The following is a 14,047-nucleotide window of genomic DNA, read 5'->3' as shown; positions in this document are numbered from 1 at the left end:
CTCTAGTGAACAGTTTCTATTAGCGTTTTAAAGCAGGGCCTATCTCTGTCTCTGTCTTCTCCAGCACCCCTGGAGTGCTCAGTCTCCCCATGGGACCAGGGATGTTGTAATGCATCCTTTCAAAGCTTACTGCACCCACTACACTTATGCTCTTTCTAAAAATCATGTCCGGGGAAACTGAGAAGCTCCTTTTGAAGGATTACATTATAGCTTTGATTTTTATTTATAAAATATAAAGGACTAATATATATCAGTTAGGACATTTTGCTTCCTGAGTGCATTGTAGCAAAATAATTGGAAGGCAGTTGCAGTGTGAAATATATGACAGCTTTACAGGACATAAAAAGCAGCTTTTTCTTTGTAATAGTGTAATTGCCTTAAACCCCACAATCATAATTGTTATCAAAAAATAATCCCAAGGAAAGGCTAATATAAGGTGAGCAGACTATTATAAAAGCTCTAATACACTCGATTCCTTGAACAGCAAATGCGGCTCTCAATCTCCTTGTGCTTTTAGTGTCAGTCAGGGAGCACTCAGTCATTTCTGTGCATCAAGCCTGCAGTATTGATTTTTCCACTGACTGAAACAGCCATATAAGCATAAATTTTGCATGAGCCTTTCACTTTGTAGACTCTCCTTTGGTCAGATGACACATGATGTGAACATGAAGACTGTATAATAACAGTGCCTGGTCAACCTGCGGGCAGGCATTAAAGCATGGGCTCTTGCTGCTCTGACGGACAAAAGCTGGTGTGGGGAGAGCCGGAGAGCCTTCCTGGTGCCGCACTAGAGAAAACAAATATCATTTCCATCTTGGCAGCCTGTGTGCAATTTTATTTTCAACTCCCCTCCTGTATTTTCACATCTCCTTTTTTAAAAGCTTCTGCAACACGCACACACACACACACGCACACACACACACACGCACACGCACACACACGCACACACATGCACTCACTCACTCGCTCACTCGCTCACTCGCATACTCGCATGCATCTTATCATCACCCACTAAAATTCTGTGTTATGGAGAAAGTCCCTGTGACAATAACCACACTCACTCCCTGTGTTTCTCCATGTTGTGTCCCATCCTTGCTGTCATTTCTTTTGTGTCAGATTCGGAGATCAAATAGTGTTTAACAACATTTGATAAGATCTGGTACCATGCTGGGAAAAAAAAAAAAAACTTATCTAAAGATGTGATTCACTGATACACAGGAACCAGAAAAACCTAGTTCCCTTAATAGCCACATACCATTTAACCTGCCATGGCCCTGTTAGAGATCTCCTGCACTAATAGCTCTTTAGCTCATATCTTTATGATTTCAAATGTCCTGTGTGAATGTGCTCATTCTGTCGGGAGGTTTTGCCAGGGAAAACAGGAGACAAGTATAATAATCCTATAGCCACACATCTGACACCACCACAGTCAGTGTTCGATAACAACCATTCTGGTCAGGCACATGGACTTTGGTGACTTGATACAATATATGGGGAATGCTCTAAATTAATTAAGCTGAGTTGGCCTGATAGGGGAATGATCTCTCAAAACTACATAGCGCCCCCCACCTCACCTTCTTTTTCCCCCCTGCCAGATAGAGTCAATCAGAGGAAGTCTCATTTTATTTTAAGAAAAAAAAAAAAATCATGGTGCAAAGCAGAGTTTGTTCTAAGGAATAATTGCAAATGCAATCACTCTTACCCTTTGTGTAATCATTTGGAATAGCAATACTATAACATTCACCTTGAAGCTTGTAACCTGAAGGAAGAGAGGGACTAAACCCAGATAAGGCACTTAAACCCTGTGCACTGCCTTATTAAGGCTTTAAACGTCACACATAGGCAACATTAGCTTATGGTGAATGTAAATCATGGCCTGATTTATTTTTCAAGAGAAGTGGAATTGCACTCATCTGGAATTCCTCCACTGCCCTGAAAGGAGACATAAACTCTATCACTTCTAATTCTTTTACTGTTTCCCATTTCCAGAGGCGGCTGCCTGCTCTTTTCTGATGGGCTTCATCAATGCTGCTCGTTATTGGAGGAGAGTTTGGAAAATTATTCTTTTTATTTCCAGTTGACGGCATCACAGGAGATATTTCTACTTAAAACCAAAGTTATTATAGTGAGCAGTGTTCTCTGAAATGAGTTTTGGCCAAGGAGAATGAGCAAAATGACACTTGTGAGGCTAAGCTCGGAGAGAGGCCTGTTCTCCAGGCTGGAGTGTGTGTGTGGGTGGGGGTGGGGTTGGGGGGGGGTGTCTGGTTTGTTTGTTCTTTATAGGAAACTTAAAAACCGTGGAGAATATAGTTAACTTTCTTGCTAATGCTTTATTTCATGGCCTCCTCCCCTTAAAAGTGGCTCAGAATGCCAACAGATCTAAGTAAAGATGCTTTCGTATTAAATAAAAAGAGATTTAAAAAAATACAAACAAGACAGCTCCCCTGCCTAACTGACTTCCTACTTCTGCGGTTCTTCCCCCTCATTTAGGAAACTGAGGAAATAGAATCTCAACTCGGAGACCATAGGCAATGCTACAAGAAGACGCTGGAAGTCATAAAATTCCCTAAGATTACCAGACCACTAGCATAGGGAGATAAGTCCTTCATGTTCTCTCTCTCTCTCTCTCTCTCCTTCTCTCTCTCCCCCTTCCCTCTTGAATCCTGGCTGTCTGTATCCAATAAATAAAGATAATTTTAAAAAAATTAAAAAAGAAGAAAGAAGAAGAATGGCATGTGAAAGGACGCCAAGTGACTTGATTTCTAGTCTTTCCCACAAACTCAACAATTCTGACAGTTTCAGGCACTTTTTCTCATCACAATCTGCTGATCTGCTTTCCCTCACCTCTTTCCCAGCCTGAATTGTGGGTCCACTTTCCACTGAGGAGGATGAAATTGTCTTATATACTGGCTGCATAGTTTAGATCTATAAGTTCTGTAGTTTCTCTACAGTCACCAGCAAAACACACACACACACACAAATTAGGTCTTATTTTTATTAAACAAGAGGCAGACAGGAGAGGAGGGAGAGGTGTCAGGCTACTACTCCAGCAGATACAGTGCTTGGGGTGGACTCAGGAACCTCAGGCATGAAAGTCTACCAAGTGACTTTATAATAAAGCTATTTTCCTGACAGCCACAAACATAGATGATGATGATGATGATGATGATGATGATGATTGTTTTAATTGCCATGAAGGTTATCACTGGAGCTTGGTACCCCAAAAATAAACCCACAGTTTCCAGAAGCCATTCTTTTTTTCTTTCTTTGTTTCATTTGATAGGACAGAGAGAAACTGGGAGGAAAGGGCAAATGGAGGGAGAGAAAGGGAGATGCGTTACTTCACTGCTCATGAAGCTTTTTCCCTGAAGATGGGAACAAGGGGCTTGAACCCAGGTCCTTGTGCACGGCATTGTATACCAGGTATGCCAGGTGTACCACCTTCAGTCATACTTTTTAGTGCCATGAAAGAAACTAAGTATTTCCCTGAGTATTTCCCAATTTTCTGCCTTCCCATGAAATGTCAGCTCCTCCAGACTTCTGACCTTGGTCTCTGTATGGCATTCCATCAGCATCTTTCTCTGAAAGAGCCTAAGCAGCTCTCTCTGATCCTTCACCCAGGAGAGAGAAAAGTTCACATCTAGAAACAAAAGTGTCTCTTCTGAACAGAAGGTAGGGTGTTCAATAGAAGAACCCACAAGGAGCTATTTGTATATTACAGAATCTTGAGACATGTCTGTCACCTTCTTCAACTCAGATAGAGGGGACTGTGTACTGACAGAGGCAGGAAGCAGGACAGGTGCAAAGTTTGCTGACCAAGGTACCAGGAAACAACACCCAGTTAACACAGCCACTCTCCGAGAAATGTGTACAGTGGCTTGTGATAGACAAGCTTTATAAAGTTACAGCAATAATGGCCTTTATTTAATTTTGGTATTTCTCTCGCTTTTTTTTTTGTACATTGCCTTTAGGCAGTGTGCAGCTTTAATAAATAAACACACAGCTTCTAATGAGGGAATGAAATTACAGACTTGCCACCAAGCCCAGAACAACAAATGATCACTATTGCCTTTTGTTGCTTAAATGAGAAGCATGTAATGTTAGGTCACAGTATTGAGAAGCCAGGGACCCCAGTGTCAGGCAAAGTGGTGGAGCAGTAAAGCAAGCCTGAGAGGGGGAGGAGATGCCTAGAGCAACCTCGAAAATGAGACCTTAAGCAGGGTGGCCGGGTGGGGCTGGGGACCTCTTACCTCTTTTTCCTTCTAAGGTCATGATGAAATTACTAGTCTGCTTGCTGTCCAGCATCAGCACTAAGATAACCAAACCAAACCATTTTTTCTCTCTCTCACAGTTTACTCACCAAAAGTCGGTTTCTTTATCCCTTGTCTACTTTCCATTAAGTTGTTAAAAGTTTTCTTGTCTAGAATGCATATTGCCAGTACCTGACAGTAAATTACAAAGACTTGGTGTGAATCCATTTAGTGCCCATAAAGTTCTCTGTCAGTTTCTTCCTTTCCTTCCCTTTCCTTCCCTTTCCTTTCCTTTCCTTTCCTTTCCTTTCCTTTCCTTTCCTTTCCTTTCCTTTCCTTTCCTTTCCTTTCCTTTCCTTTCCTTTCCTTTCCTTTCCTTTCCTTTCCTTTCCTTTCCTTTCCTTTCCTTCCCTTCCCTTCCCTTCCCTTCCCTTCCCTTCCCTCCCCTCCCCTCCCCTCCCCTCCCCTCCCCTCCCCTCCCCTCCCCTCCCCCCCCTCCCCTCCCCTCCCCTCCCCTCCCTTCCCCTCCTCTTTCTTTCTTTCTTTCTTTCTTTCTTTCTTTCTTTCTTTCTGCCTTCAGGGTTATCACTGGGGCTCTGTGTCTGCACTATGAATCTACTGCTCTTGGCATTTTTTTTTCTTTATATTTTACTGAATAGGACAGAGAGAAATTGAGGGAGGAGGAGGGATAGAAAGAAAGAAAGCTCTACTTCACTGGTTGTTAAGCATCCTTTCTGCAGGTGGTAAGTGGGGCCTCGAACCTGAGTCTTTGTTTATGGTAATGCGTGTGCTTAACCAGGTATGCCCCTGCCCTGCCCTGCCTTCTCATTTCCTTACTCCAAATGCTATGGCATAAACACCTATTCCAAATGCTGTGGATAAATATATTGGCTCTGTTCATTCGTTTGAGCCACAGCGTACATTCTGCTGAGAATCTGTGTGAGCTGAAGAACAATGGTGTTTTCATAAAGGAAGTGAGTTCAACTCAGTGTCTCGTGAAGGGCACAAACTCTACACACAGAGCATTTCCAAACCTTGCTGTAATTCTACATGACTCAGTCCATTCATTTTGCAGCCCAAGAGCAAATGCACATTAGTCCATGAATAATGTAGTTACGTGGAACATTTATCAAATTCCTGGACAATTTTGAGAGTGTGAATAAGCCTTTGATTAATACTTGAGCGTGTGTCTTGTTGTGTGCAATGCAGGTTTGAGCTCTGACACCACATGACAGGTTTTAAGGAAATGGAATCTCTGGTGCTGTGGTGTCACTCCTTCTCTCAGTTTCTGTCTCTGATATTCTATCTGAATGAAATTTTACATGGGCAAAGCCCTGTCCCTACAGTAAAAATAAAATTAAAGAATATATAGAAAAGGCAATTATTTTTTAAAATTTTATTTATTTATTGAACAGAGACAGAGAGAAGTTGAGAGGGGGAGGGGAGATAGAGAGGGAGAGAGAGAGATAGACACCTACAGCCCTGCTTCACCACTTGTGAAGGTTTCCCCCTGCAGGTGGGAACCAGGGACTTGAACCCAGGTCCTTACACGCTATAGTGTGTGCCTTTAACCAGATGCACCACCACCTAGCTCCCTAGAGAAGGTCATTATAAACACTCCTAAAATATGAGACTTTGGTTTTAAAGAAATGGTTGAATATTGTAGAAACAAATGTATCTTTTCTTATTAAGGGATCATTGATTTAAAAGATGTTTTACATGCAGGGGGTTAATTTCACACATCTACAAAAGTATCTGTTATCACACCTTACCCACCACGAAAGCACCCATATCCCTTCACCACAGCCCATTGGGACCCTTCCCCTCTTTATTTTATTTTATTCTTTTTGAAAAGAAAAAGTAGAACTTTATTATAAAGAAAAGAAAAAAGACATTGGTCAATGTGAAGAGCAGGCATCTCTCAATTTAATCACCCCACAATTCTTCCAATGGTGGGGGTGAAGGGACAGACATGACTCAAACGATTTCTATAATCAAAATTCCCTCATCAGTGTCACCTTACTTTTTAATATAGCCTCATCCTTTCTGCTTCTGGTCCTCAAAGTTAGTCAAGTTCAAAAAGCCCATTTTGTACATTTTGGGTGCTCCTCCTTTTCAGTGAAGTTTATGTCGATAGGATTAAACAAGAGTTCTTTTCTTAAACCAGAGTTACTCTCTCTCTTTTTTAAATTTTTATTTATAAAATGAAAACACAAACAAGGCCATAGGATGAGAGGGGTACAACTCCACACACTTCCCACCACCAGAACTCCGTATCCCATCCCCTCCCCTGACAGCTTTCCTATTCTTTATCCCTCTGGGAGTATGGACCCAAGGTCATTGTGGGATGCAGAAGGTGGAAGGTCTGGCTTCTGTAATTGCTTCCCCGCTGAACATGGGTGTTGACAGGGTGGTGATCCATACTCCCAGCCTGTCTCTCTCTTTCCCTGGTGGGGCAGGGCTCTGGGGAACTGAGGCTCTGGGACACACTGGTGGGGTCGTCTGTCCAGGGAAGTCAGGTGTCATCCTGGTAGCATCTGGAACTTGGTGGCTGAAAAAAAGTGAAGATAGAATGCAGAACAAATTGTTGACTAATCATGAACGTAAAGGCTGGGATATTGTGGATGAAGATTTGGGGTCTCCATTTTGGAAAAAGCTAGGAGGTCTATTGTAGGTCTATTCCAAGGGACCCATGACTTTACTAGTTTTTGCTTCAGCCTGACATCTAATATGCAGGTGGACCCAAGTTATTATAGAGAGAGATGATGTCATAGTTGGAAAAAGGACTAGAAAGCTGGATCAGGGAAGAGAGTAGCTTCCAAATATGGGAAAAGTAACATCTGAGTTGAGTCTTAGCATTTTGGGAAATTAGACGGAACGTAAACTATTCATACTTTGAGGATTAAATGGGTTTTAGCTCAAGTTATTTAAGAAGTAAACCAACTAAATATCTAATTTAGATGACCCAATCACCAGATCACTCACTGTTAGCCTATATAACCTGCCTGCCATTGCAAATGGCAGCCATGCTTCTGGGAAGACACATCAGACACAGTGTCCATCTAAAGTTGAGGTTGCTTTGAGAGGTTCCGGGTAACTTACTTGAAAGGCAGACATGTTTGCTTGCCCTTTCCCAATCCCCTTTACAAACAGATTCCCTCTCCCCTCCCAGTTTTTGGGCTATGAGCTCCTTTAGTGAGACAACTCCACCTTTCTTCACAGTAACTGGTGCATGTTTGCTGCTTAAGCGGAAATTGTGTTATCTAGGGACGCAAGCCACAAGCAACCCTCTTCCAGCTTCCTACACAGTGTCTCCAGCTGATTACACACAGCCACTCACAAACCAGTCTGGGGGGAGGGTGTGTGTGAAATGAACAAGCCCAGACTCCATATGTATCTACTGAGCACTGAGAACATGTCTACTGGGGACTACACATCAAAACTAAGGAGGGAAAGAAATGGGTGTAAATAGGTGTCAAACTACAGAGTAAAACCTGGAACACCTAAAAATTAAAAAAAAAAAATGTTCATTTGACTAAGATGGTCACAAATCCTGGTCAGAAGAGCACATGATACTGGTTCTGGAGGAGTCGAGGAGAGAGGTGAGCACAGGAGTGAGTTGGCCCTGCACAGCAAACCCACTGCCTGAAGGCGCTTTCAAACATCTATGTCTATGCAGTCAGCACACACAGTTTTAAAAGAAAAAGTGTGCTTGTTCTATTCTCTTCAACAGTGTGTTCTCCTGTTGAATTCTGGTTTCAGATTGGCTATGGAGAAGATGAGACCATGTTAAAAAAAAAAAAGTGGTTATAATTTCAACTCCCAGTGGAAATAATAGTTGCCTCTCTTTCTTCTTCTACTTCTTCTTCTTTGCCTTCCCAGATAGAAATGAATACCCAGAGGCAACAGTTCTATACTCTGAGAGAATCAAGGTGGCGTATCTGCCTTCTACATACCACACACACACACACACACACACACACTCTCTCTCTCTCTCTCTCTCTCTCTCTCTATAGAGGCGGAGAGGCTGAAGGCAGGGACACAGAGAAAGTGAGCACAGCACCAGTGTTTCCATCAATGCAGTGAAGGCTGGCCTCACACCTAGGTTGCATGCAGGGCAAAGCAGCATACTATCTGCTTTCTACTTTTTAAAAATCATTTACTGGGAGGCCAGGTGGTGGTGCACCTGGTTAAATGCACACACTACAGTGCACGAGGACCCAGATTCAAGCCCCTGGTCCCCACCTGCAAGGAGAAAACTTCACAAATGGTGATCTGTAGGTCTCTCTCTCTCTCTCTCTCTCCCTCCACACTCCTGAATTTCTCTCTGTCTCTATACAATAATAATTAAATTACATGGAAACTGTTAAAAAATAAAAGCTACTGGCTTCCTGCATGGGGCATCAAAGAGCCCATGTTCAATCCTCAGCACCTACCCCCCATAAGCTATCACTGAGCAGTGTTCTGGAAGAAAAAAAAGTATTTACTGGTTGTTGATGAGAAAACAGGAAAGAATATTGTCGACATCCTTACACTTGCTTTTTGAACTCTACTCAGGAAATTTATGGATGATTTTTTATTATTATTATTTTTTTATTAGAGCATTGCTCAGCTTTGGTTTATGGTGGTACAGAGGATTGAACCTGAGACTTTGGAGCCTCAGGCATGAAAGTCTCTTTGCATGACCATTATGCTATCTACCCCCCACCTGTGCTTCACTTTATTCTGTCCACACTGGTATGGGTCCCCAATTTCACATTTCAAGACTCTTATGCCCCAATTTTGCATGTAGTAAATGAATTAGATCATATTTTTCTACTGTTTTCTTCCCTTCTCAAATATTTATTTAATTTATTTATTTATTGGATAGAGACAGAGAGAAATCAAGAGGGATGGGGGAGGATATCAAGGAAGAGAGTCGAGAGACACATGCAGCACTGCATCACCACTTGCAAAGCTTTCCCCCTGCAGGTGGGGATGGGGCTTGAACCTTGATACTTGGTGCACTGTAACATGTGCGCTCAACCTGGTGCGCCACCACCCCGTTCCCTGTTTTCTTCCCTAGGCTCAAGCTATAGTTGATAACACCAATTGCTATTTGCTAATTTATTGCTGGGAACGAATCATGTTCAGCAGTTTATTGATATACCCAGTATAAATCACTGATACTCACTTTTTTTCCCCAAACTTTTTTGTGTATTTTACTCGTGAGGAGGTAAAGAAGCAGAAGAGAGTTGTGATGTGAAATGAGCGAGGTGAACAGAAGACCACCAGGGCAGCTCTAAACTACGTTTACTTATTTTACATGACAAAAAAAATGGAGAGATAGGAGCAGAAAAGAAGGAAGCTGAAAAGAAAGAAAGCTAATTGCAGACTATTTGTAACTGTTAAAGATAGGTAAACAAATTACCCTTCTCCAAGTATAACAGACTGCTCTGAGTGGGTCACACCTAATTTTTTTTGCTTATTATGCCATTTGAAGGACAAACTCATCCTTCACAGAAATTGCTTCAGGGCCTGAGAGCTCATGTAATGTGTTTAACCATGATCGTTATTTGATAGCACTACCTGGTAATCACTCTATCAAAAACGTGGATGATTATCTAGAAGCCAGGTTAAGCAGAGACGTTTAAAGACCATGGATTGATGTAAAACAAACAGATGAAAACCCACACTGCTCTGCCATTATAACAATACAGTCTATGAACTTGAGAGCAACTGATTTTTGCTTGCCAGCCTCAGCATCGTCCGTCCTCTAATGAGAAAAAAACGAAGGGGGACAGGTGGTGGCACACCTGGTTGAGTGTGCATAGTGCATTGTGCAAGGACTCACTTTCAAGCCCTTGGTCCTCATCTGCAGGTGGCAAGATTCACAAGCAGTGAAACAGTGCTGCAGGTGTCTCTCATCTCTCTCTCTCTGTGTCTGTCTCCCTCGTCCATCTCAATTTCTGGTTGTGCTCAGGTCCAAATTCAAATATTGCCACTTATTAGCTGAATAGTTTCAAAATAGTTACTTAAACATATTATATGTGTCAGTTTTCTTGTCTGCACAACAGGATTAATTATAGCACTTACCTGAAAACTGTGAGATTCAAGGAGGCACTTTAAGAAAACTGATGAGAGCAATCTTACGAAAGTAAATTCCAATTAGTAAAGTCATGGGCCCCTTGGAATATACCCAAAATAGACCTACTAGCCTTTTCTAAAATGGAGACCCCAAATCTCATCTGCTATAGTCTTACCTTTAGATTCCTGATTATTAAACAATTTGTTCTTTCTTATGTCTTTATGCTTTTTCAGCCACCAAGTTGCAGATGCTACCATGATGCCAACCTGCCTTCCCTGGGCAGATGACCCCACCAATGTGTCCTGGAGCCCCACCTCTCCAGAGCCCTGCCCCACTAGGGAAAGATAGAAACAGGCTGGGAGTATGGATCCACCTGCCAATACCCATGTCCAGTGGAGAAGCAATTACAGAAGCCAGAATTCTTCATATTTAAGGCAACAGTAAAAGCTGTCATGGAAACTATCTAAACAGGGGCCAGGTAGTAGCACACCTCATTGAGTGCACATGTTACAATGCAGAAGGACCTAGGTTCAAGCCCCCAGTCCCCACCAGGAGTCAATGGTTCCAGGACCTTTGTTTTTTTGTTTTAGGTAGCTCCTTCCTTCCTTCTTTCCTTCCTTTCCTTTCCTTTCCTTTCCTTTCCTTTCCTTTCCTTTCCTTTCCTTTCCTTTCCTTTCCTTTCCTTTCCTTTCCTTTCCTTTCCTTCCCTTCCCTTCCCTTCCCTTCCCTTCCCTTTCCTTTCCTTTCCTTTCCTTTCCCTTCCTTTTCTTTCTTTCTTTCTTTCTTTCTTTCTTTCTTTCTTTCTTTCTTTCTTTCTTTCTTTCTTTCTTTCTTTCTTTCTGGTTGTCTCTATCCAGTACATAAATTTTAAAAAAGGAAAAATGATAACAATGGGCAACTTTTTAAAGCCAATGAACTATTCAGATGCCATTCTAGATGACTTCCTCAGCTTGATTTATATAAAAACAATCCTGGGGCCAGGTAGAGGTGCTTCTGGTTGAGTGCACATGTTATATAATGCACAAGGACTCAGATTCTAGCCTCCAGTTCCTACCTGCAGGCAGAAAGCTTTGCTAGTGGTGAAGCAGGGCTGTAGGTGTCTCTCTGTCTCTCTTCCTCTCTATCTCCTCCTTCCCTTTTGATTTCTGACTGTCTCTAGCCAATAAATAAAGATAATAAAAATTTTTTTAAAAGACAGTCTTGAAAATAGACCATCTTCTAAACCCCATCGTGTCCTTGAAGAGAGAGAAAAAAAGAAAAAGATTTGTTGGACTCTTTAAAGGAAGTGACGAGGTTAAGCAGATTTTGTAGGAATGTCTGAAGAAAAAAGTAATCCCAGAAAGCAAGATAGGGAGTAACCCAGCAGGTATGACAGGCTGAGGGACATCCTAGCCCAGAGCTCTTGGGCCCAAATTTCTCCACAGACTTCCCAAGAACGCTGCTGCTCTCTTGCAGTTGATGATGATCAGGTTGCTTGGGGTCACTTGGAACCTGCCCTGTGCATTGCCAACCTTTCCAGGTCTCTGAGAGCTGACATGTGAAATTGGAAGAAGCTCACCTCCCCAATAGCTTATCTTAACTCCCACACATACTCTTTGCTTCTCTGAATAAAGTCAGCTCTCCCCCTTCCAGCATACACCTGCCATTGGCAATTTGTCCATGTACTAGACATTTCAGTTTCAATCTGTACATTCACCCCCAAGTTCCAGCTGTATTATAACCTAGGCAGTGCCCAGATGCCCAGGGTTTCCCTGGATCGTGAGTATAACTGCACCCCTATGCCAGCAGGAAGCTTATATGCATGGGAACACACACACACACACACACACACACACACACACACACCATGAATCTCCTGCATATTTAAGGCAACAATAAAAGCTGTCATGGAAACTATCTAAACAGGGGCCGGGTAGTAGCACACCTCATTGAGTACACATGTTACAATGCAGAAGGACCTAGGTTCAAGCCCCCAGTCCCCACCTGCAGGAGTCAAGCTTCACAAGCAGTGAAGCAGTGCTGCAGATGTCTCTCAGTCTCTCTCCCTCTCTACCCCCCCTTCCTCAACACTTCTGGCAGTCTCTATCAAATAATTAAAGATAATTAAAAATTGAAAAATAAAGAAGAAAGGAAGAAAGAGAGAAAGAAAAGAAAGAAAAAGAAAGAGAGAGAGAGAAAGAAAGAAAGAAAGAAAGAAAGAAAAGGAAGGGAAAGGAAGGAAAGGAAAGGAAGGAAAGAAGGAAGGAAGGAAGGAAGGAAGGATTGCTCTCATCAGTTTTCTTAAAGTGCCTCCTTGAATCTCACAGTTTTCAGGTAAGTGCTATAATTAATCCTGTTGTGCAGACAAGAAAACTGACACATATAATATGTTTAAGTAACTATTTTGAAACTATTCAGCTAATAAGTGGCAATATTTGAATTTGGACCTGAGCACATTATACTTTTGCTGTTATTTCTCATCTAAGAAACAAAGAATGGAGATAGCCATCCCTAAGGTCCTTTCCATCTCTATAATTCTCTGATCGATTTCATACTGAGTGGCTCAGGCAAATGAGATTTTACTTTTGTCATATTTATGCAGATTGGCTTAACCAGAAAATTCACTCCTCCTAAGGTCTTTAAGAATTCAGAGAAGATGTAAAGGAAATGAGTCAGTAAATCTAAGGCACATGCAGTATTTCCTGTCATCTTGAGTTTAGGTGTTGTGGGAATCAGTATGGGAGAGACAGAGAGTATGAAATGTGTTCTTAGAGTTTGCTGTGCTTAACGTAATGCTGATGATTGGATAAGTTTATAATGAGGAGCTGGAACACACAGAAAGTCACTCCACCTTATCTATTTGGGAAGACTTAAAGATCCACAATATTCATCTTAAATAAGTTTATAGTTGGGGCCAGGTGGTGGTGCAGCTGGCTAAGTGCATACATTACAGTGCACAAGGACCCAAGTTCAAGCCCCTGGTCCCCACCTGCAGGGGGACAACTTCATGAGTGGTGAAGCAGGGCTGCAGGTGTCTCTCTCACTATATCCCCCTCTCCTCTCAATTTATCTCTGTCTCTATCCATAATAAATAACAGCAAATAAAAATTTTAAAAAATTAAATAATTGGGAGTTGGATGGTAGCACACGGGATTAAGCATATTATAAAATGCAAGGACCCATGCAAGGATCCCAGTTCAAGCCCCAGGCACCTCACCTACAGGGTGTTTGCTCACAGGCAGTGAAAGAGGTCTGCAGATGTCTCTCTCTCTCTCTCTCCCTCTATGTATCTCCCCCTCCCCTTTCAATTTCCTTCTGTACTATCCAAAAAAAATAATAATAAGTGGCTGCTAGGAGCAATGGATTTGTAGTACAGGCCCCAAGCCCCAGCAATAACCCTGGAGGCAAAATAAATAAATATAAATAAATAAATTTGTGTTAAAAATAAGTTTGTATTTGAATATGAGTTTATAACTTTCCAGTGTGAGTTTATAATACAGACTAAACATTACCATGTGTTCTAAGATAATAGGTTTCTTTTTAGGCCTCCAGGGGATAGCAAGAGTAAGAAACCCAACTAATGACAGTCAGATTTTCTTGTCTAGCAAGACAAGAAATGGTGGCCCTTGAGTCATTCCACAAGACTTGAAGTTATGGCAACTATGTGATCTTCACTAGGTCATTGTTCAACTCTTCATTCCACAAGCGCCAAATCCACAACAGTTACCACACATCAGTGCAATTTTATGCC

At 42.0% G+C, this 14,047-nt stretch overlaps 1 protein-coding gene and 1 long non-coding RNA gene across 2 annotated transcripts in view; one reads left to right on the top strand and one right to left on the bottom strand.

Moving 5' to 3' along the window:
• POU6F2 (POU class 6 homeobox 2) overlaps positions 1-14,047 on the top strand; it is a 591,094-nt gene that overhangs the window by 343,643 nt on the left and 233,404 nt on the right. The gene's annotated exons all lie outside the window — the stretch shown is intronic.
• LOC132539851 (uncharacterized) overlaps positions 6,672-14,047 on the bottom strand; it is a 57,366-nt gene continuing 49,990 nt past the window's right edge. Inside the window, exon 3 of the long non-coding RNA XR_009551121.1 lies at positions 6,672-6,801. This is a non-coding gene — a long non-coding RNA (uncharacterized LOC132539851). The remainder of the gene's footprint in view (positions 6,802-14,047) is intronic.

Source organism: Erinaceus europaeus, chromosome 8 (assembly GCF_950295315.1).
Source record: "Erinaceus europaeus chromosome 8, mEriEur2.1, whole genome shotgun sequence".
Taxonomy (NCBI): domain Eukaryota; kingdom Metazoa; phylum Chordata; class Mammalia; order Eulipotyphla; family Erinaceidae; genus Erinaceus; species Erinaceus europaeus.
This window is presented reverse-complemented; position numbering and strand designations above follow the sequence as displayed.